The sequence below is a fragment of the Rhinoderma darwinii genome, chromosome 1, assembly GCF_050947455.1.
Source record: "Rhinoderma darwinii isolate aRhiDar2 chromosome 1, aRhiDar2.hap1, whole genome shotgun sequence".
NCBI classification, from domain to species: Eukaryota; Metazoa; Chordata; class Amphibia; order Anura; family Rhinodermatidae; genus Rhinoderma; species Rhinoderma darwinii.
The window spans coordinates 489,432,510-489,457,245 of NC_134687.1; the positions used below are offsets into that span (position 1 = coordinate 489,432,510).

Here is a 24,736-nt window from a genome sequence, read left to right on the forward strand (position 1 = left end):
TAGCAAAGGGCTCAAGGGACAACCCTGGCGGACACCAGACCCAACCTCAAAGGGGGTTCCAACCCAACCGTTCACCAGCGCAAAAGTCTCAGCCCCAGTATATAAGGTCTGAAGCCAATTGACAAACCCCCCCGGTAGGCCGTACCTCAGAAGGACCGACCAGAGGTACTCGTGGTCCACCCGGTCAAAAGCCTTGGCCTGGTCCAAGGACAGGATGTACCCCTTCCATCGACCAGCACTTCCCTGCTCCACTGCCTCTCTGACACTGAGAACAGCACTAATCGTGCTGCGGCCTGGAACAGAGCAGTGCTGGACCGGCGAAAGGAGCCGGGCTGCAAACTTCACCAGCCGATTAAACAGCACCTTTGCGAGAACCTTTCTGTCCGTATTGAGAAGCGCTATGGGACGCCAATTCTCAATACGGGTCGAGTCCTTACCCTTCGATAAAATAATCAAGGCCAACCTCCTCATTGACTTTGGCAAAATACCCGAGGAAAGGCACTCATTAAAAACCGCGGTCAAGAGAGGAACAAGGGTTCCTTTAATGGTCTTATAAAACTCGGATGTTAAGCCATCCGGACCTGGCGATTTTTTGACGGCAAGCCCGTCAATCGCCAGTCCCACTTCCTCTTCCTTGATCGATTCTATCAAAACACCAAGAGCGGGGTCTACCCCTGGTTCGGGAATGGTTTCGGCCAGGAAAGCCGACATCTCATCTCTGTTTAGATCCTGCTTTCTCAAGAGGTGTGAGTAGAAGGATCTGACAACCTCCAGGATCCCTGACTTGGATCTCTTCAGGGAGCCTGTACTATCAGCCAGTCCTGTAATGATCTTACGATTCACTGACATTTTACAGTTCCTGTAGGGGTCGGGCGAGCGGTACCTCCCGAAATCCCTCTCAAGAACCAAAGATGCGTGCCTATCATACTGACACCTCTTAAGCAAAGCTTTCACCCCGGAGATTTCCTCACGGCTACCTCCGGTGGAGACTAGATGCTCGAGTTTCCTCCTCAGTTCCTGATATAGGCGGTACCTATTCAGGGACCTGAGGCACGAGAGCTGGCGGAAAAACTCTGCTACCCGTTTTTTGAACATCTCCCACCACTCTGACTTAGCACCACTAAGATCCAACAAAGGTACCTGGCTCTGAAGAAAATCCTCAAAGGCCTGTCTTATCTCCGTTTCTTCCAAGAGAGTTGAATTCATTCTCCATACACCTCTTCCCATCTGGAGGGACTCTGCAATATTCAAAGAGAAAATAATTAGACAGTGGTCGGAGAACTCCACCTCAACAACGGACACTGCTGAAGAGATGGCTTCCTCCTTCAAAAAAAACCTGTCTATCCTAGACCTACAATTACCTCTATGATAGGTGAACCCCGAGTGACCTGGGGTATGCCTGATGTGGATATCCACCAGGCGAGCATCGCTAACTATGCTATTTAATGTCACACTATCATAAGCCAACCTATCTCTGGAACCTCCTCTGTCTTGGAGTCTAACGACAGTATTAAAATCTCCTCCAAAGATGACTTGTCGGCTCGTAAAAAGGAAAGGTTTAATTCTCATGAAGAGGCTTTTTCTGTCCCACTCAGTCTGGGGACCATAGATATTAATTAGTCGTAGTTCTTGCCCCCTAATGAGAACATCTAGGATCAAGCACCTCCCCATTTCTAACTCAATCATCCGTCGGCATGTTACCGGTGCGGTGAAAAGGACCGCCACACCGCTATACGGCTCAGCCGCAAGAGACCAGTAGGAGGGCCCGCGTCGCCACTCCCTCCTAGCTTTTACGACGTCTGCCAAAAGTGACAGCCTGGTCTCCTGCAAAAACAAAATGTCGGCTTCAACTCGGCCAAGAAAATCAAAGGCTGCAAATCTAGCCATATCAGACTTAATGTTGGCAACGTTAATCGATGCCAGCGTCAACGGTGCGGGTGCCGCCATCTAAGATGATTGAGTTAGACGGCTTTCCTCTTTCCACTCTGTGCTTCCTTATCTGAGGAAGACCCCTCGGAATTCCTCCCCTTTGCCCTTTTTTTGGAAACCGAAGAGTCCATTTCTTCAAAATTTTTCCCCTTCCCTTCTTTATCCTCCGACTCCAGGGCAACCTCCGCCCCCGAAACCAGTGCACCTCGCAAGGGAGGAGGTTCAGCGTCCCCGGAGACCCCTACCTCGCCCTCCTCCTTGCCTTGAGGAGCTGGAATATCCATGAGGGCTTGGTAGCGGTTGGGGGAGAGACCCAGGGGGGTGCAGGTCCTGCCTTCCCTGGTCAGGGTAGAGCCAGATGTTCTTGGCGCTTTGACGTTCTTTCCCTGTGTCCCTTTTTCTTTAGGCTGAACCCTCTCCTCCTCACCAACGCTTTCATAATGGGAGGACTGAGAGTCTTCAGCCACCTGCTCTCTCTGGATCCTCCTGATCTCCTCATTCAAATCGGCCTCCTCAAGGGCATCTGTTTCTGGGCCAGGGTCCAGGTCAGGGCCAGAGATCACCCCAGTTGCCTGGGCCTCTCTCTGCTCCCTTTCCTTTCGCCTTTTCTCCTGCCTTCGTTGATAGGAAGGGGGGGCTCTCTTAGCGTTCTTCACCTGCCCTTGGGCTCCGCCATCGCCACATGCCTCCTCACCTGCAGAAGCCACCCCACTTTCCTCTTCCACAGGTTTAGAGACAGTGTTGACCACGGAGCGTGGACACCGACTGAATGGGTGACCTAAGTCACCACACAGGTGGCACCTAATCTGGCCACACGTTGCGGCTAGATGGCCTACCCCTCCGCAATGAGCGCACTTCTGCACAGTGCAGCTGGCGCTCAGGTGCGAAGGGTCGCCACACCGGTGACACAGCTTCGGTTGCCCCTGGTAGAAGACCAAGATTCGATCCCTCCCGAGAAAAGCGGAGGATGGAATGTGGGACACAGTTTGCCCCAGACGTTTAAGTTTGACCATAAACGTCCAGGCCCCTGACCAGATGCCAAACTCGTCCAAGTTCTTCCTTGGCATCTCCGCCACCTCGCCATATCTGCTCAACCAGGTCATGATATCAACGCAAGAAAGTGACTCGTTACGGGTGAGAACGGTCACTTTCTTGAGACCACTCTGGCGGGATATCGCTTGTACAGCAAAATCCCGCCAGCCGGGCTCGCTCTTCACCAGCTCATAATTCCCCCAGAAGACCTCAAGGCCCCCCGGGTGAACAAAGCTGATGTCGAACTCGGCCGTACCATAAGGATGTATCAAGGCAAAGATGTCACTCGCCTTGAAGCCCATCTCCAGCAGCAGCTCCACCACCCTCTTTCTAGGAGGGCACGCATCATTGCCCCGCCACCGGAGACGGACCACATTCCTCCTGGCAGCGGCCGACCCGGTTGTTGGGAGCGACCACTGATCTCCCCTTCTCTCTCGGAAGGCATCCAGACCGTACCTCTCTATCCAAAAGGATAGGTCCCGCTGCACACCCCCTACTGTTAGGGTCTGCTTCCCCTCCCTTAAGGCCTCCAGGAGACGCTGTTGCAAGTTACCGTCCCTGGGGCCAGAGGAGAAAGAAGGGTGAGCCGGTGGTCCCCCCCTCACTACCCCAGCATAAGATCTGCTGGGAGTAGTAGTGGAAGGAGCACCCGGCCCCTCTGCACCCTTGGTTGGCACATTATCTAAGGAATTTGACACATTTTTATTACCCACGCTATTACCTATCACATTTCTAAACAAACTCTCATACATCATTTCTTTGGCCAGGTCAGGATCAACATTTTTCTTTTTTTCAATTGCTTTTGCCCCCCCTCCTCCACTTCCCACCTCCGCATCATTGGGTGCTTTTGTGGAGAGACCGCCAGATGTTATAAGCGGTACCTCCACGCTACCCTCCGCTTCATTAGTGTCCATGGCAACCAGGGGAGGGGAGACATTTACTCCGACACTGCGTTGCGGCAGTGCCAGCATCGGGTTATTAATTTCAACATATCGGACGCCGCTGCCGGGCTGGTCTGCGGCGTCCAAACCACTCCCCTTTCTCAGGGAGGGGCTTCCCACTGGCTCATCGTTGTCAGCATCGCCTCTGTCCGGGGCTGTAGCTGACTTTCCGCCTTCTTTGTCAGCCGACTCGGATGTTACAGAGCCGGCTGACATCCAGTCAGCTACATCACGGGAACGTGCCGCTGACTTCTGGTCTGCCCCGTTCACCGGCCCTTGATTCACGCTACTGGCCGGCTTCAGGGACTCGCCTTCTGTCAGCCTCGGGACCACTCCCCCTGACACGATGACACCAGTACCGCCCCCTTTGCAGAGAACGGCGTCTGGCGCCATTTTGCCCGGCCCCACGATTTTCTTCCCGTTTACCCGTTCCAGCCCCACTGCAGAAGCTGGAACTGGGGGACTTGCGGGACCTGCACCCCGAACCGAGACATCCTCTGGCCTGGAGTGCAGGGGAGACCCCAATTTAAATACGAGTCTCACCTGGGGCCTCTTCTCCTTCTCCTTCTTCTTCTTCTTCTTTTTCTTTTTCTTTTTTCTCCCCTCATCCTCGGCTGGCAGCTCTGAGCCAAAGCAGAATCCCTCCATGGGTATTGGGGATTCCAGCTCCTGGATCTGCGTTAGTACACCCGGGGGACGCTCGTCCTCGGACTCAGAGCTGCTCCCAGACGACGAAGGCAGCCGCACATTGCTGGGCGACGCCATCCTCCTCACTCCTCCATCCTCCTCCTCGCTGCCAGTCTCCCCAGTCTCCCTCGGGACCTCCGAATCGCTATCCTCCTTCTGAGGGGACCCGGTGGAAACCGACACAGATGGTCTTAAACTTTTGTCCTCCTCTGCCACACATGTCTTCACGCTGGGGGACGACATCTCTCCAAAACGATCATCGTTCTGGAGCTTCTCCGAGAAGACGCCTCCCCCAGCGACAATCTCCTGGCGCCTTTCCTTCATCTCCTCTATGTCCCGCAACAAAGAGCGCACTTGCAGCGCGTACCGGGCCCTCTTCGCCCCGGAGGACTTGGCCGCCCTGCTTCGGGCCATTGTCAGCTCACCCCGGAGGAGCTGCAGGGACTTACCCAGGTCACGGTACTCCTGGACGTGGGCCGCCAGGCGGGAGCTAAACACCGTGACATCCTCTCCCGGCCTCAGCGATCCCCATCCCAGGGTGTCCCCGCAGCACTGTTGTTCCGGCCCCGATGGTGCTGGGCCCTCTCCAGGGAAAACCGACGCCATCTCCGATCCTCTCCTCGCGGCACCTTTTGGAGCCTCAGCCTTTGGGGGAGCTGGGACAACATTGCTGCTGCCCCTGGATGCTTTCTTCTCCCCTGAGGCTGACTGTTTCTTAGCAGCCTGCTGGCTGGTCCCTCCACCCTCCACCAGCCTGCTCCTGAGGGTGAAGGACCGAGGCTCCATCCTAGGATGGAGCCCCCTTCAGGGCCCTCTCCAAGCCCAGGTACGATGTTACAAACCTGGGCTGCTGGTATAGGAGAGTCCCTGGTCTGGGCCTGGTAGCTGGAGGCTGGATGCTGGAGCCTGGAAGCTGGTAGCTGCAGCCTGGAAGCTGGGTGCTGGAGCCTTGAAGCTGTAGCCTGGAAGCTGTCAGCTGGAGCCTGGAGCCTGGAAGCTGGAAGCCAGGGGCTGGAATCTGAATGCTGTTAGCTGGAGCCTGGAGTCCCAGGAGCTGCTCCACAAGCGACCACACCCAAGCACACACAAACACACACTGCAGTCCTCAGCGGTGCTGGATTTTATACACCTGTGGCAATAGAGCTGAATGAAACTTCTGAATTCAATGTTTCAGACAATACTTTTGTCCATATAGTGTACATAAAGAAAGGCCTGATAGGTCTGCTCTCCTGAATCCAATTCTGGTTTTGGCTTAAAAAAAATGTATGCAAAAGGGGGCGGGGCTAGAGCTGAGACTGAATGAACGTGTATCGCCGAGCTCTGTAATCCAGAGACCCAAAAGTAGCCTACGACAGCTCTTCAGACCTTGAAATGGTCAAGATCGGAGGCAGTTAAGCCAGGGAAGTTCTGGAGCCTGCCACTCCAGCTCCCACTCAAACAGAAGTGGAAAAATTATTTAAAAGAAAACCCGCTTCTCTCCCACAGCGGAGTCCCAAGATGGGGCCGTATTCCCACTGTGAGAGAGAGGACGAGGTCTCAGACGCCTCTGAAGCAGATTGTGATGCCGCGAGTATGTCAGCTACTGGGGACTTACCGTTGACGAGAGCTTTCTTCAAACAGGTACTGGCAAAAATCTTAGAGCCTGCTATTACAGACTTAGCTGACATTAAACAAGACGTTCGGCAGATTGGTCACAGGGTGGAAGCCTTAGAAAACTCCCAAACTGCGATCTTAGAATTTAATGGAGCCAACAACACAAAGTTTTACCTCCTGTCAGTCTGCCTCTAACACCATTTTTAGATCATTGGAAGATCAGAAAAATAGGAGTCACAGAAATAACTTACGTTTCCGAGGCATTACGGAATCTGTGTCTTCTGAGGAAATCCTAGACGCCATTTTGTCTATCTCTCACTCTATTTTGGGATCTGACCATACAGATGGCGAGATCATTATTGAAAGGGCACTTTGAGCTCTACGTCCAAAGCCCAAGGCAGACGATCCCCCTAAGGATATAATTTGTCGATATCTCAACTTTCAGGTGAAAGACAAGATCCCTTTCAAATCCAGGGAAATTGCTCCTTTTCTAGTTAAAGGTACAGTCATCACAATTTACCAAGATTAAGCCGCAGTCACACTGCAGAAACGTAGGAACCTTAAGCCTCTAACTGACCTTTTAAGAAACAAGTGAATTCTTTATAGATGGACCTTCCCTTTTGGACTTTCATTCTCAGCTGAGGGTCGGCGATTTACCATGTCCTCGTTCGGAGATCTTGGAGAAGTCTATACCTGCCTTGGAATTGCACTATTACCTATTGAGGACTGGGACATTATGACCGATATTGCCTGTCTCCCCCAAGTTACCCAGGTCACCGCTTGGAAACGGAATCCTGCTCCTAAAAGAAACAGGAAAAGATCTGGCCGTTTAACTCCCCGGAGATTGCTAGAAGAACATAATTAATGAGCAGCCATTGGTGACATATCTCTTGGCTCCTTGCTAGTACTTGCCTTATTTTATGCATATCATATATAAAAAGTCTTATTCATTTGCTTGACACAATCTATTTTCATCTTCACTCTATATGACATACATTCATTATCTATGTAACTGCCTTCGGGTTGTCCATGGATAGTTCCCAGCTTTTGGGTTTGGAATAAATTCTCACAATATTACCCCTCATTCCTTGACATTTTCATTACTCTGGTTTCTGAAATTGTTACACACACTGATGTGGATAACAGATCCATAGATCCATATGAAGTAATATGGTCTACTCTACGATTGACTACAAAGATTTCTCTGATAAGTTTTTCAGAGCTGTTTATATGTTTTATGTACATGTGTGATTATGTTCTATTTCATACGGTCAATTACTGCATCTTTCCTATTAGGCTGGATTCACACGAGCCTGTTCGGTCCGTAAAGGACGGAACGTATTTCGGCTTCAAGTCCTGGACCGAACACACTGCAGGGAGCCGGGCTCCTAGCATCATAGTTATGTACGACGCTAGGAGTCCCTGCCTCTCCGTGGAACTACTGTCATGTTTTCGGTCCAGGACTTGCGGCCGAAATACGTTCCGTCCATTACGCACGTAACATGCTCGTGTGAATCCAGCCTTACATTATAATATTCTGGAAGGTGGTACTGACTGTTCTCAGCCTTTTGGTCGCTATTGTATACCCATTTGTCTAAGTTTACCTTAACGTTGTATTCATGGCTTCCTTAAAGGTAGTTTCTTACAATGTTAAGGGATTTAATTCCCCCTCCAAGTGATGTCACATTTTTTCTTTCCTCAAAAAAGCTTCATGGGATATTCTGTTGTTGCAAGAAACGCATTTTAAAGTACACCACTTCTCCAGTTTATCGTTTTCAAATTTCCATTGTGGCTCTACAAATTCTTCCACCAGAGGTGTGAGCATAGGCTTCCGCCGTAATTGTCCTTTTACATATTCCTCTCATCTTCAAGACCCAGAGGGTAGATACTTGTTTTTAAAGGGCAAAAAAGGTACTCAGACATTTACCTTTGCAAATCTATATGCTCCAAACTACGGTCAGATAGACTGGTTACTTACCACATTTGTTTTGTTAGATTCATTTTCAGAGGGTCTAATTGTAATTGGTGGTGATATTAATCTGACCATAGACCCGCTAGTTGATTCCTTTTCTAAAAAGTCTACTTTGTCTTAAAGGGCATTAAGTAAATTGAAGTCCTTGTTAGCAAATTATGGATTGGTTGATGTATGGAGATGTCATAATACAACCCAGTTGGACTATACTTTTTTTTCCTCTGCACACTCCTCCTATCATAGATTGGACTATTTCTTTCTGCCTAAACCTTCCCTTAAACTTTGCTCCTTAGTGGAAATTGGTTCACAAATACACTCAGACCATGCTCGCATTTTCTTAACCCTTACTCTCCCTGACATGAGCAAAAGAACGGTTAAGTGGCGCTTGAATGACTCTATACTTGGTACCGCTAAAGTAGTAAGTGACTTTGAAGGTAAACAGGCAGACTATTTTCATTTTAATGAAACCCCTGAGGTTTCCCCTAATACAGTTTGGGATGCTCATAAAGCCTATATTCGTGGCCAATTTATTAGTTATTGCTCCCACCTGCAGAGAGAAAGGACCAAACAAGTTGATGAATTTATTCTTAAAATACAGGCACTAGAAAAAATACATAAAGCCTCTGTGGCCTTAAAACATTCACAAGATTTAGCCTCCCTGAGAACTCAATTGCTCAATAAGTTAAATGTGTCTTCGGCAAAAAATGTTATGCATTCTCAGCATAAATTTTATGCCCATGGCAATAAAGCTTCAAAATTCATGTCCAAAAGACTGAAACAAAGACGAATCCTTAACTATATACATATGCTGAAAGACTCGAAGGGAGATTTTATATATTAATTCACTGTATTGAACGATACATATTAGTTTGTGCTCCCACAAAATATGAAAATTGGTAAATTCACTGAAGTGATTTATGAGTAAAACGTATAACTTTTATTTAATAACTCTCTAAAAACAGGGGTACAATCACCACTGTGAAAAGCCCCACCGTGTGTATTTAAAAAACGTATTAAACAAACACTCCCAGTCCTGATTCATTTGTGAACCCTCTATGACTGGGTGTACTTCAAAGATACCGATATGGAATCAGCGTTTAAACATTGGTGTAACAGTGGATAAGACCCTAAAACACACCGGAGCCTGCAGTTACCGCACCTAAATCTCCTGATGCTAAGGTACACATCAATACCACTGTCCCCTACGCAAAAATTCCTCACTTAACCTGACCCTACGCGTTTCTATACTTATCATCAGGGGTCTGTAGCTTGGTCACTCTGGCCAGGATGCCAGCGATATTTCTTCAACAGTAGATATTCTGCTGTACACCACGGAAGCATGCACGCATAGATGTCAGCGGCATGCTTCACTACGGGACTCTGAGTTACTATAACACATTACTCCTCCCCCTGACCTCGGCGGCACACTCCGAACCAGCCAATCACACTGACCCACCAGATTCGTGACGCCTGACCATGTGACTCCCGGCTGTCACCTGACATACCCGGAAGCAACATCGACAGCATCGAACCGAACGCACAGGCGCAGTGGGAGGCTGTAGGCGCATCTCCTTGCTGCACAAGAGCTCATTCTCATTGGGGATAGAGTATAACAATAATAAGTTTGGATAAGGTCAGGGGGAGGAGTAATGTGTTAAAGTAACTCAGAGTCCCGTAGTGAAGCATGCCGCTGACATCTATGCGTGCACGCTTCCGTGGTGTACAGCAGAATATCTGCTGTTGAAGAAATATCGCTGGCATCTGGACCAGAGTAACCAAGCTACAGACCCCTGATGATAAGTATAGAAACGCGTAGGGTCAGGTTAAGTGAGGAATATTTGCGTAGGGGACAGTGGTATTGATGTGTACCTTAGCATCAGGAGATTTAGGTGCGGTAACTGCAGGCTCCGGTGTGTTTTAGGATCTTATCCACTGTTACACCAATGTTTAAACGCTGATTCCATATCGGTATCTTTGAAGTACACCCAGTCATAGAGGGTTCACAAATGAATCAGGACTGGGAGTGTTTGTTTAATACGTTTTTAAATACACACGGTGGGGCTTTTCACAGTGGTGATTGTACCCCTGTTTTTAGAGAGTTATGAAATAAAAGTTATACGTTTTACTCAGAGATTTTATATATTCTTCTAAATCTATTGGAGAATAATTTTGTTCTTATTACAAAAACGTGTATAATATAGTAAACATTAGCTCCTCCCCCTCTGCAGCTGATAGATGAAGCTCTATCTCAGATTTTCTCGACTCCCTGGCCCTTCCCACGATATCTCCCATGCAGAGTGAAGAACTCACTCGACCGTTTACCTTGCTAGAACTTGAAATTGCTCTGACACAATCTCCTGGTCCGGATGGACTTCCTGTTATTTACTAATCCTCGTTCAAAGACATACTGCTTACTCGACTACTGTCTTTAGCGAACCTTTCTCTACTAGGTCACCCACTCTCTCCTCTCTCGTGATATGACTCATGACAACATCTGCATTATTCCTAAAGAACGTAAAGACCTAACTTCATGCGCAAACTATAGACCCATTTCCCTCCTAAATTCAGACCTAAAACTTATTGCGAAGTTGATAGCTAATAGACTTAAATTGATTATTCCTGATATCATCTCACCAGATCAAGTGGGTTTTGTTAAAAACAGGGAGGGAAAGAATAATTCAGTAAGGGTCCTTCATATTTTAAATTACTCCCATAAAAATAAGATTCCCTTAGTCCTCCTCAGCATGGATGCTGAGAAGGCCTTCGATACAATTGATTGGGTCTATATGAAACAGGTCCTACTCGCCTTTCACTTTCCTGTCCCCTGTATTGATGCGATATTTTCCATGTATGCCACTCCTTCAGCCTCTGTGGCAGCTAATCGAATTTTATCTAGCACCTTTAAGATATGTAACGGTACGCGACAAGGGTGTCCCTTATCTCCCTTACTGTTTTTAAAAGTTATTTAGACTCTCATGCAGGCTATTAGATTGGACGTTAATATTAAGGGAATATAGTTGGGGAATAGGGATCATAAAATAGCTGCTTATGCCGACGATATGTTGCTGATGGTTACGAACCCAGAAATAGCGAGTCCCAAAATGCAACAAATTTTGGATTCCTTTAGTACCCTCTCAAATTTCAAAATCAATCAAGGGAAATCCCAAGCATTGGGGTTCTCCTTATCTGAATCTCGTAGGAAACTCTTGGCAAATACCTCTGACTATAATTTGACTTCTCCTCATATTACCTTTCTGGGTGTTAAGATTGGGAATAATTTAGGCCTCCTGTTTTCTCTAAATTATGCCCCCTTCCTCGCTTCTCTCCCTGGTCTGTTGAAACAATTCGATGTACCTTATATCTCCTGGTTTGGCGGAAAAAATATTCTAATGTAATTTATTCTTCCTAAGCTTACTTATCTTATGCAGGTTTTACCAATACCGCTCACCAGGGCTTTTTTCACAGATATCAACAAAAAGCTCGTATATATAGAGAAATCTTAACCCGACAGAAGCCTTGTGGTTTACCTGACCCAGAAAAATATTACCAAGCTATACATTTATCTAGAGTAATTGAATGGGTTCATGCCCCTCTCACAAGTTGCGGGTATCTGTGGAAAATGCGCTCTCTCCATTTCTTCTACGCACTTTAGTATTATTCATCAAAGAGGTTGTGGAGGGGATTAAGCCCTATAGCCCATTGACATTAGCAACGTTGAAGGTATGGCGTAATTTCTCCTCCAGACCTGACATTAGTTCTTTACCATCTCCTCTTTTATAGGTTAGAGATCTGTTAGGTCTTGCTCCAATGGCCTTTGCGAGAAAGCACCCCTGGTTCTGTCGCCTCCTCCTGTGACCTTTTAACTCAATTTTTTGACGACTCAAAGAACGTCTTAGATGACATTTCCCTCGCTTTTAGACTTGAGATCCTTATATTGCACTCGCCTATACTCTACTTTATTAAAGTAAAACTTCAGTCCTTTCGGCTGTCCCATGTGAGTTCTGGACCCTCAGAATGGTTTGATAAATTGTTATCTCAGTCGACGCCGGACATCAAGCCAATTTCACAAATTTATAAAAAAAACTGGTATTTTTTACACCCTCTTCCTCTCCATATTTTCTTAGATTATGGGAAAGAGACCTAGCCAGAGTTTTGACTGACTCTGAAATATCTAGTGCATTGGTTGCTCCGCATAAGATATCCAGATGTGTCAGGATACAGGAAAACAGTTATAAGATTTTGTCCCGTTGGTACAAAACACCAGACGTGACTTCTATATATACCCTATCACACTCATGTTTTTTGGCATTGTGCCAGAGACAAAGGATCCTTCTTTCATGTCTGGTGGTCCTGTAATGAGATTGCAAAATGGTGGAAAGGTATTTTTGATAAATGTAATTTCATCTGTCAAACTACTATCCCCCCTTCTCCGGACTTAGCTCTTTTGTCAATCTCCCCTTCAAATATCATTACTGTCCTGTCCAAAAATTTTAAGAATTTGTTGGTTGCTGCTAGACTTCTGATTCCGACATATTGGTTTTCAGTGGAGATTCCTTCTATGGAACACTGGATTGCTAATGTAGACCAAATATATCGATATGAGGAGTTGTCTCACTGGGAGACCAGGGATGCTTTCTTGAAAATATGGTTACCATGGAAACATTATAGAAAGTTTGAATAATCTCCATTTCCTTTGTCCTTTCTAGTGATTATACGATTTGCAACATTATGTTATCACAATGATATTTTTTGCACTTTTCATTATAGCTGACCGTCTCTAATTTAATGTTTGCAATGTCAACATTGTATTTGAAAGCCTGCACATGTACTTTGGTTTTCTTTATTTTTTGTATTGTTCATTTGAATTCTCAAATATAAATGTAAAAAAAAAAAATGCATGCAAAATTTGCTGAACTGCGTGAACAAGGGTTTAGGGTATGCTCAGATGCAGCAGATTTGTTGCAAAAATGTCTGCAATTGTTCCGTACATCTGAATGGGGGGATTTGTAAAAATCCTTGTACATGCTACAGAAACTACCCCATTTACAGTTTCTGAATTTTCTGCAATACATCCGCCATGTATAAACATATTATTATTTGAATGCTTCTTTTTATGAATGCAATACATTTCTGTAAATCAGCTTGGCAAATTAGATACGTGGTATTAATTAGGATATTCTCATTATTTACTGCATAAGCAGTTCTATAATAAATAATTACTGGTATATTTAAAATAATTTCTCTTTTACAGGGGTATTCCCAAAATCTCATTAATGGCTCAATGTGCACTATATGTTAAATTAATAATTTACTGTTCAATTCAGTAAGATATTGTAGACATAACAAGATGCAAGCCCTATAAGACAGTTTTAGTCTCTTTCTTAGTGCAACAATGTGCGAGGAGAGCCAACTGCCCACATTTATTATTCAGTTTGTCGGATTTTTGTGGAAAAGTAACATCTAAAATTGTGCCAAAATAGTGCCAGTTTTGCACAAAAATTAGCGACATTCGTCTTCTCTACAAAGAAAATAAGCGATAAAAGTGGGCATAGTCTAGCTGTAAATTTAATTTAGGCCTATTTATCAAAGGCAAAGGTTAAAACAAAGGCGAAAATTAGTGGCACAAATGTACAGTTGCACATATCAGGTGTAAAAAGAAATTCAAACATCAGACAATTACAAATTCATATTAAATACAATGCAATTACAATTTTAATAAAATAGAAGAAATGAATAAATGTGGGCCAATGTGTCTTAAAAGCTTATATCTTAGTTAGCTAGCAAAAAAGGTTTCAAATGGCCGTTTTCAGATGGTCATAATGTGGCCACATTTTATCATCCCTTGGTTCTACTAAATTAAACTTTGATCACCATAGAACCCAAGGATTACTATTTGGAGTCAAAGCTTTCATAGCCTTTCCAGTTTATCCCAATGGTGTTTGATGGGGTTGAGATTAGGATTCTTTCATTGCCAACAGGAGGGGATTATAATAAGGGCAATCTGGGCAAGTGCCCAGGGCCCACGGTTGCAAGGGGGCCCAACAACACTGTAATTGTATCTGCAGCTATAAGTAACGGATACAATTAAACAGAGCTGGCAGGGCAAGGAACATTAGTTCCTTGCCCTGCCATTCAGCTCCTTTCAATGACGTAAGTGGCGCGATGACGTCAACGCGCCGCTTGCTTCATTGAAAGGCGCTGAATGCCAAGACAAGGATGTTCCTTTCCCTGCCATTCAGCGACTCAAGTGGCGCGATTATGTCATCCCGCCGCTTGCGTCATTGAAAGGCGCTGAACTGCAGGGCAAGGAACATTAGTTCCTTGCCCAGCCATTCTGAGCTTTTCAATGACGCAGGCGGCGCGATGACGTCATTGTGCCACTTGCGTCGTTCGGCTCCTTCAGACTTGGTCAGAAGAGACCAGGCCTCCGTTGCTAGAGGATGTCGTGGGAATGGGATCAGGTGATTATGTAACTTTTTTTCACTTAACAGTGAAGGGCTTTATTTACAGGATGCTCTATCTCCTGGTGGCTCTATCTACAGGGGGCTGTATGTGGGGCAGTTCCTACAGGGGACTGTATGTGGGGCACTATCTACAGAGGGCTGTATGTGGGGCACTATCTACAGGGGATAATAATAATAATAATAATAATCTTTATTTATATAGCGCCAACATATTACGCAGCACTTTACAATTTAGAGGGAACATGAAACAAACAATATCAGACATTACATAGTGACAAAGTTCATTTACAATTCAAACCTGGGGAGTGAGGACCCTGCTCGCAAGAGCTTACAATCTATGAGGACATAAGGGAGACACAAAGTGTAACAGTGTTTGTTCTGCACAATAGTCCGGCCATTTTTATACACATGCGGTGGTAACATAAAGCTGCATGAGCCGGTCACCAGCCACTATCCGTGTATGACGGACATGAAGAGAAGGAGTGTGAGGGAATCTTATTCTGATGACTAATCTAAATGGAGGGCCATGGAAAGGAGTCAGATTAGGGAATGTTATAGGCCTGTCTAAATAGATGTGTTTTCAGGGCACGTTTAAAACTGTGGATATTGGGAATTAATCTGATTGTCTGGGGTAGCACATTCCAGAGGACGGGTGCAGCACGAGAGAAATCCTGGAGACGGTAGTGGGAGGTTCGGATTATGGAGGATTTTATTCTAAGGTCGTTGGCAGAACGTAGAGCCCGAGTAGGGTGGTAGACAGAGATGAGGGAGGAGATGTAAGGAGGTGCAGCACTGTGGAGAGCTTTGTGGGTGAGAGTAATAAGTTTGAATTTTATTCGGAAGGGGATGGGCAACCAGTGCAGTGACTGGCACAGATTAGAGGCGTTGGTGTAGCGGTTGGTCATAAAGATGAGCCTGGCTGCTGCATTGAGGATAGATTGGAGAGGGGAGAGTTTAGTGAGGGGAAGACCGACTAGTAATGAGTTACAGTAGTCAAGACGAGAGTGAATCAGAGCAACAATGAGAGTTTTGGCAGTTTCCTCCGTAAGAAAAGAGCGGATTCTGGAGATGTTTTTGAGGTGAAAATGACAGGAGCGTGAAAGTGATTGTATGTGAGGAGTAAAGGAAAGATCTGAGTCAAAAATAACCCCGAGACAGCGGGCGTGCTGCTTAGAAGTTATGATAGTGCCACACACAGAGATGGAGACATCAGGTTTAGGGAGGTTAGTAGATGGTGGGAACACAAGGAGCTCAGTTTTAGAAAGATTCAGTTTCAGATAGAGAGAGGACATGATGTTAGAGACAGCGGACAGACAATCACTGGTGTTCTGTATTAGAGCAGGGGTGATGTCACGGGAAGAGGTATATAATTGGGTGTCATCAGCGTAGAGATGGTACTGGAAGCCAAATCTGCTGATGGTTTGTCCAATAGGAGCTGTGTAGAGAGAAAAGAGGAGTGGACCTAGGACTGATCCCTGAGGAACCCCGATATCAAGGGGAAGAGGAGAAGAGGTGGAACCAGCAAATGACACACTGAATGAGCGGTCAGAGAGATAGGAGGAAAACCAAGAGAGAGCCGCGTCCTTGAGGCCAATAGAGTGGAGCATGTTAAGTAGGAGTTTGTGGTCTACAGTGTCAAAGGCTGCAGAGAGATCCAAAAGAATCAGGAGAGAGGATTTACGGTCCGATTTAGCCGCCAAGAGATCATTTGAGACTTTAGTAAGGGCAGTTTCTGTGGAGTGTAGAGTGCGGAAACCAGATTGTAAGGGGTCAAGAATGGAGTTAGCAGAGAGATAGCGGATAAGGCGAGAGTAGACCAAGCGTTCCAGGAGTTTGGAGATGAAGGGCAGATTAGAGACTGGTCGGTAGTTGGCAGCGCTGGATGGGTCAAGTGTTGGTTTTTTCAATAATGGGTTTATAATGGCATGTTTAAAAGCGGAGGGAAAGATACCAGAGGAAAGAGAGAGGTTAAATATTTTAGTGAGGTGACTAGTGACAGCTGGGGAGAGGGACTGGAGGAGGTGTGAGGGGACAGGATCACTAGGGCAGGTAGTAGGACGAGAAGAAGAGAGGAGCCTCGAGACTTCTTCTTCAGTTATTGGGTCAAATGCTGAGAGTGAAGAAGAGGGAGTGCGGGGGGGAAGGGGATCGATGTTACTAGGGGACTGGGAGATAATATCATGCCGGATGTTGTCAATTTTAACTTTAAAATAATTGGCCAGGTCTTCAGCACTGAGATCTGTGATTGGCGTCTGCACTTTAGGACTAAGGAGGGAGTGAAAAGTATCAAAGAGGCGTTTTGGATTATTAGATAGTGTGGAGATGAGAGAAGTGAAGTAGACTTGTTTGGCGCGGTGAAGGGCAGAGTTGTAAGTTTTGAGCATAAATTTGTAATGGAGGAAATCTGCATCCAAATGCGATTTTCTCCACAGTCGTTCAGCACATCTCAAGCACCGGTGAAGAAAGCGGGATTGAGGCGTGTGCCAGGGTTGTCGTCGTCTTTGTCGGGTGGTTCGGAGTGTAGTGGGGGCTGCTTCATCCAATGCATTTTTGAGAGTGTTATTATAAAGTTTGGCAGCCAGATTGGGACAGGAGAGGGAAGAGATAGGGGACAATGAGGACTGTAGACTGTCTATGAGTTTCACAGTGTTAATGGCATGTAGATTTCTGTATGTCTGATACGTAGGGATGACCTGAGGAGGCAGAGAATATTTGATAGTAAAGCAGAGAAGATTGTGGTCAGAAAGCGGGAGAGGAGAGTTAATAAAGTCAGAAACTGAGCAGAGCCGGAAGAAGACCAGGTCAAGTGAATGCCCGTCTTCATGTGTAGGAGAGTTAGTAAGTTGTGACAGACCGAGGGACGAGGTTAAAGATAGAAACTGGGAGGCAGATGAGGAGATTGGGTTATCAATGGGGATGTTGAAGTCACCCATGATGAGAGGGTGTATGTATGGCACTCTCTACAGGAGGGTGTATATATGGAACTATCTACAGGAGGATCTATGTAAGGCACTATCTTAGGGGGGGCTCTATGGTGGGCACTATCTTAGGGGGCTCTATGGGGCACTATCTTCAGGGGACTCTATGGGGAGCAGTATCTACAGGACCCTTTATGGGGGGCACTATCTACAGGAGGCTCTATGTGGGGCACTATCTACAGGGAGCTCTATGTAGGGCACTGTCTTGGTTCTGGTGCTGTATATGTTTACCTTATCTTAAAGTACATCTAGATTTAAAACAACAGAGACTGTTTCTTTAAGGTTATATTCACACAAAGCAGGTTTGTTTTTTTTTCCCGGAAACCACAAACAATTTAAAGCTTCCGACCTCTTTAGAGTCTCATAGTATTTGCTTTTTCTCTTCTGCACATATATACGGTACAATGTCTTAAAAGTTCAGGGGGGCCCACACTTCTGTACCCTTAATCCACACCTGATTGCCAGTTAATTTGTCTGCCACTAATGTCAGCAAACCATTTTTTACCAATGTCCAATGTCGGTGTTCTTTCCCCCACTTCATTCAACTCCTGGCATTGTGTATGGTGATCTTAGTTCTCTGTGCAGCTCCTTGATCATAAGTGCTGAAACCAAAGACAGATGATTGCAGCAATATGGGGTGAATTTATTAACTATTCTACGCCACACTAAAAATTGCAACTTTTGGGCATTTTACACCACCCCTACCTCAGCCCCGTCCCAGGCGGTATCCATCTCAAGAAGCCAGTAAAAGTTTTTCACCAGCTATTATAATTGCTGGTGAAAAATGTAAGTAACTGCAGTCAATATTATTAAATAAAAAACGATTATTCAGTGGTCATGTAAATTATGTACGCAGGGTCATCGCTGCAAGACCCACAAGGATTTAAAAGGTGAGTAATTGTTTTTTTATTTTATAATTTTTTTTTATAGCATTTTCTTATTTATTCTTTTTTTATCTACAGATGGCACTGTGTGTGGCACTATCTACAGATGTCAGTGTGTGGGGCACTACCTACTGGGGGGCACTGTGTGGGGCACTATCTACAGGGGGCATTGTGTAGGGTACTATCTACAGGCGGCATTGTGTAGGCATTATTTACATACCAGTAGCCCGGTTCAACACAGACCAGTTTATGGAGTGGGACGTGATGCAGTTGGACCACCAGGGAAAGTGACTATGGTATTTTTATTTTTATTTTAAAGTGAACTTTTTCTTTTTCTTCTAGTTGTGATTTTTGCTGTGGAAATGCAGCTATTCCGTAGCAAAAAAACCACAACATTTGCCATTTGTTGCAGATTTTCCCTTCCCTATGGAGCTCAATGGGAAGAATCTGCATGAGATGCGCAACCAATCTGCAGCATAAATTAACATGCTGCGGATTAAAATACATTCATCGCAGATAAATTTCTGCACGGAAATTTTCTGAGGTGCGTAAATGAGATTTGTTAAATCCACTTTGCTGCTACTGTAATACAGTGCGGATTCCATGGCTGCAAATCCAGATGGAATATCTGCAGCAATTTCACTATGTGTGAACATACCTTAAGTATGTATCACAATTATATTTATTGAATGGATACATTTTCAGCAGGTACAGTACTATATTTAGCTTCGTTAGCTATAGGGTAATCTATGCTTCCAGGAAATGTAGGTGTAAAGTGTTTCACATTTAGCAGTGATGTTAATTGCGCTATACAGTAAAACAAATATTTAGAAATCCTGAACAGCAGCAAACTGTCTACCACTTCAGCTTTTCAGTGCTGGGATCTTAAATATAAATGGGCCCAATACTTTATCATAATAATGCCACATAAGATATAATCCAATTGGGGTACACCCTATCATGAATCGTGAACAGGAAGTTGTGTAACACCTCTTGCACACGACCAAGTTCGGGCCGTGAAAAACAGTCCGAGTGTCGGCTGGATTTCTCGGTCCGACCGCAATCCAGGTGAACGGGACTCGTGGCGTCATAGACATTTATGATGCTAGGAGTCCATGCCTCCCCACGGAACTGCTGTTCCGAGCAGAACAAAATGATGCAGTAGGAGGGGAGGCAGGGACTCCTAGCATCATAAAATGTGTATGATGCCAAAAGTCCCGTTCACCTCTACCACGGTCAGGTCGGGAAATCCAGCCGACACTCGGACCGTTTTTCATCGTCGCGTGCAAGAGGTGTATGTAACAAGCCCTTTTAAAGTGGTTGCCCATTTCAGTAAATAAAGAATATTCTTTGTATAATGAAAAGTTATACATTTTCTAGGATATCTTCTGTATCAATTCCTCACAGTTCTGGAGTTCTTTGCTTTGCTGTCAATCAATGGAAACCTTCATTGTTTACTACCAGTGGATAAAAATCTATCCTGGTCATGTGATGGACACACAGGCGCATGGCTCGTTACAGTTACAGTACAGTTACCGTGCAGTTATTAGATCTGTGTCTTGTGACGATGTTTATCTGTGTGATCATCACATGGCCAGGACAGATTTTTATCCACTGGGAGTAAACAATGAACATTACTTTTGAATGACTTAAAAATCCGCAAGGAATTCAGACAGAAATTATATTGGAAAATTATATATCTTTTCATTATTCTGATGAAACCGGAGTACCCCTTTAAACACCCCTTTATTTCCTATCCAAGAAGTGTCCTCATATATATGCACACTACAAATGCTCTATTAGTTTAGCGACATTTCTCCCCTTTTGTTATAGTAATAAGTTGCCCAGCACTGTACAATTGGAGAAAGTCTAGTCATGTAATTTCTTGCTCTTTGTGCACAAACAGAATCTCATTCAGATAAATCAGACTATATGGCAATGTGCGCGGAGAATGTAAGCAAACAATGATCACAAAAATTAGCTGTCAGGATAATATTAGACAATAAGAGCACTATATGTACTCTGTTCGCTAAACAGCCGTAAATAAAAATGTTCAAATTCCTTTGAGAGTCCATCTGCTATTGTTCGCCCTTGGAAATATTATTTTAACAATTAAAGGAAGACCACGTGTTTCCTTTCCCTACTCTTGTTCAAGGCTATGCTGTATTTATAGTGTGATTCTTATCCTCTGCACCTTATTACTGGCCAACTGAAGATTAGGTCAGTTATATTCTGAAAGCAGCTTTAGGGCATTGCTGGCTACTGCTTCAGTCTACAGCTTCATTTATTCTATGGTAAGACCTTATTATAAGAAGTAGCACCAGAATGTATCCTCTCTAAACCAGCGTACTTTCAATACCTTTGTAACTTAGGTATTATGTAATCTTAAAGGAGTTATGAGGGTACCAAAAATTATTAGCAGTGTACTCACTGCAGTATGTAAGTATACTCACTAATATACATTCCTGGTCCCCCGGAGACCGGAAGTTTAGTTACACAGCTTTCTCTGATGACGATGCAACTCTTCGTCAATTTACTGACCCTGCTGTACTCCATGTACAAGCAAGAGCAGTAGTACAGTGAGTACATGGAGTACAGCGGGATCGGTCACATGACGAAGAGTCGTATCGTCATCAAAGAAGGCTGTGCAACTAGACTTCCGGTCCTCCTGCAGCGCTATAAAAATCTATGAAAATTTCAGAATCAGCGTGACGGGGGACCGGAATGTATATTAGAGAGTGTACTCACATTGAGTACACTGCGAATCATTTTTTGTCAGCTTTTTGCAGCGTAAGTGAAAACTTCAGTATATTAGAGGGGTGAGAGAGAGAACTAAATCACTTTCTTATCTTTCTTAATTTTTTATTTGTCAAAACAGTTTACATGTTTCAATTTCCCAGGAAGATGCTCCATGCACAACTTTTGTCAGCAATACCTTCCATCTGCCTCGGGTTACTTCCCATCCTACTGTGCTGTAATCAAATGCCTATGAATACTGAAGCCACATAGTGTGAAGGGAGCTGCATAGAATCCGGCTTACTCAGCAACTAGCTAAGGAACAGCAGTTTTATATACACAATAAAAGATCAAAATTTCAAAGTAACTCATTCATCGTCAAGCCAAACACACTTTCTTATATTATATCCTCATACTGTTCCTTTCTGGAAAGTTAGACGTTATGGATATATGAGCACAACATTTTCAATTCCACGTTCAGCGACGTAACTTGCGCTTAAAGTTTGGCCACATCACATTCACCGTTAAAAAACACTCTATGCAGTCCATACAGATTAATACAACTAGGAAATTCAATATGTACAAGAGCTGTATGTAGTAGAGTAAAGCTTACAGCAAGTGTTAGACTGGAGAACTTTGGGCCCACACAAGAAAATGATTGATAGGACCCACCATCCAGAAGTATAGAATAAGTGCATATACACTTTTAATTGCATATTATATTCTGTTGCTATCATTATACACACAGTTCAAGCCTTCTATAGGGACTAAAAAAGTATCAAAACCCAGAAGCAAGATGTTAGTGGACCTCTGTTGGTCCTTCTGGGAATGGATTGGACATAAGCACCAAAAGGTTTCAAAAGTGTTATTAAAGCCATGCAAGAGTCCGCCACAGGACTGTTAAGCTGGCCATACACATCAGATACAAGACAAACTTATGTGTATGGGCGCCTCCAAACTCTCTTCCTGATGGCAGATGTTGGGGTTAAGGGCTCATTCAGACGAACGTGAATAACGTCCGTGTGCTGCACAGGGAAATCACGCCCTGGGGCCGTTCACACGTAGGGGTTTTCACACAGCGTGTGTCCGTTGCGTAAAACTCACTGCATGTCCTATATTGGCACATTTTTCACGCACCTATCGCCCATTGAAGTCAATGGTTGTGTGAAAATTACGGACAGCACATGGATGCACATCCGTGTGCTGTGCGTGATTTACGCATCAATTCAATTGAAAATATAAAAATAAAAATAATATGTGCTTTGCGAGTGCGTGAATAACGCATGCCCCTCGCAAAGCACACTGATGCATAACAGACCAGATTCACGTGCGTTTTTCACGAGCGTGAGTCTGATACGCTCGTGTGAATGTAGCCTAAGAGGGATCGGACATGATGGATTTCAACATCTCTAATTCCTTGTTCTTGTGGGAGATAAGCCTCTGCCAGAGTTGTCGAGCTGAGCGTGCATGCTAATGATGAAGTCAAGGGAATTAGCTGTTGGCCTAAAGAGCATTTGGCTGATCATTATCTCATGTGTATGGGTGGCTTTTGGCTGATCATTATCTCATGTGTATGGGCGGCTTTTGGCTGATCATTATCTCATGTGTATGGGTGGCTTTTGGCTGATCATTATCTCATGTGTATGGGTGGCTTTTGGCTGATCATTATCTCATGTGTATGGGCGGCTTTTGGCTGCGCACAGACATGTTGATTCAAAATGATAAATAATTTGACATTTTTGTGATCAGCACAGGATTGTTGACCTTATTCACACACATGCCATAAGAGGAGATAGTTGTAGTTGACAAAAATGAACCTATTATATGAATAATTTCTACTGAATCTGCTAGTACGATATTGAATGTAAAACTGACTGTTTTTTTCACACGCAGTTTTCTATACTGCTTTTTTTCACACTGAAGTGAATGGCGGAAAATGCAATGTGCATTAATTCCAATTCATTTACATTGGACAATTGTCAAAAAGGTAAAAAACGCGTGTGAACTAATAATGTGCCGTATTGCTGCTTAACTGAGAAGAGGGATTTGTTTATCAGTTATTTATTTAGTGGTGAGTTCTTCAAATACTGAAGAGTAAAATAGTACAAATAGTACAAATATATGAATGGATTTATATTTTACCATACTTTTCCCTTAAACAGACAGTAATATTAACCCTTAGTTATACATTATTTATGTACAGTATTTGCGTTATGTATATTCTACCATTTATATATGCTGGATACATACAGTACACATATTATACACACATACATACAACCTACAACATAATCCCAATATATTGTACATCTAGTACCAGATGCTCTGCTTCAATTCCTTCTCTTCGTATTAATACGTAATATTACATACATACTTTTATATTTGTTATCAGTTTATTTAGCAAAGTTTAGAAAATAAAATGGACAATCCAGGACCAGGATCCCAGAGTTCATTGGCTAGATATAAGAATATTGGGTTGCCTGTATTTACCCCAAGCAGCTAGAATATCACATGCCATGAGTTTGAAGACTGCTACATATTAACATAGAATGTGTCTGAAAATATTTACCATGATAATACATACAAATAGTTATTTTTAAGCAGAGCATATGTTTCATCTAAGTAGTAGGTAATTCCCAAATCATCTTACCTTTGCAGGATCATTGTTTAGAATTGGTTCAGGATTCCACTTCTCAATAATGGGCTTTTGGTTCTCTGGAGAGAACATGGTGCCCTCATTTGAAGGATGGTATTGGTACAGTAAATGTTCTTGAGACCTGCGCTGGCCAACAAATAGGCAAGCCAATTGTAGCTATGGCAGTAGTGTGAGAAAAGAAACAGGTGGTACAGTTCTCTAGTCTGTCCACACTAACAAAGCCCGCAAGCTTGTTGGCATTGTGCGAGAGCTCAGCAGCCTGAGCCACACACAAAATACACTCTCAGTGAAAACTACATTTCTTTATAGTGTAGAAATCTCTCACTGGCACCAGGAATTTTAAACGGACATATCTTTTGATGCTAAGCTTTTACCATCTGTTCTCTCATTTAACTGTAACCCTTGAAACCTTGTAAATCCTGAGTGTTTTTGTACGTACATGTCCTTGGGATTTACACTGTAAAAGCATTCACTGTTTCTGAAATAAAATCTAGACCTAGTGCTCAAGACATTAAAAACACAAATAAATACAAACACTGACATTTCTCTGCAACTTCTTTTTTCAAATAATAAATAAAATCACACTCATTACATTCCCCCCCCCCCCTCCCCCCATTCCGACACGGCTCAGGATCCATTTTTAGAGAATAAGCATATAATTTTTATAGACCTTTACAAAGGGCATCAAGTCTACTTTTTCTGCAGTGCCAAGGATATTAAACATACCCATTAGCAGAGTCAGATTAAGATTAGTGGAGAAAAAAAATGGTGGGGCCCCCATCCAACCTCTGGAATTTAGACCCCACCTAACCACCTGTAACAACCACATATAAGAGAGATGGCTTTACATGCATATTTCCCTCT

The 24,736-nt window shown here is 44.3% G+C and overlaps 1 protein-coding gene across 1 annotated transcript in view; it reads right to left on the reverse strand.

The window, feature by feature from the left end:
- The window catches only part of NOS1 (nitric oxide synthase 1), a 344,514-nt gene that overhangs the window by 220,778 nt on the left and 99,000 nt on the right, over positions 1–24,736 (reverse strand). The gene's annotated exons all lie outside the window — the stretch shown is intronic.